Source organism: Stegastes partitus, unplaced genomic scaffold, assembly GCF_000690725.1.
Source record: "Stegastes partitus isolate 25-593 unplaced genomic scaffold, Stegastes_partitus-1.0.2 Scaffold573, whole genome shotgun sequence".
Lineage (NCBI taxonomy): Eukaryota > Metazoa > Chordata > Actinopteri > Pomacentridae > Stegastes > Stegastes partitus.
In genome coordinates this window covers 310,465-310,929 of record NW_007578304.1, presented here as the reverse complement: position 1 = coordinate 310,929, position 465 = coordinate 310,465, and positions in this window count along the sequence as shown.

Genomic DNA, 465 nt, shown 5'->3' with positions numbered 1-465 from the left:
ATCTTCAGGAGACAAACACCTGAAGCTCAGAGGAGCAGCACAACTATCACAGCTCCCTGATCTGGACCAGAACCGGACCACGCTGAACAGATTCATCGCTTCTCTGAGAGATTTCACACAAATACTATCAGAGTACTGAGCAGCTGGACGAGTATCAGGAGTATCAGGAGTACTCAGGAGTATCAGGAGTACACACATACTTCAGGTTACTGTCGACAACTTAGCCTGAGACAAAGACACACAAACAACCACAAACAGACTCAACACAACAAGAGAACACACACACAGTCCCAAAACACAAAAAACACAATGTCAGAGACACACAATCACCACAAAGACACACAAACACACACACAGCGCCCCCAGAAAGAAGCACAACTACAAGGACACACACACTCACAACAACAGACACACAACACAACAACAGACACACAACACAACTACACACTCACAACAACAGACACA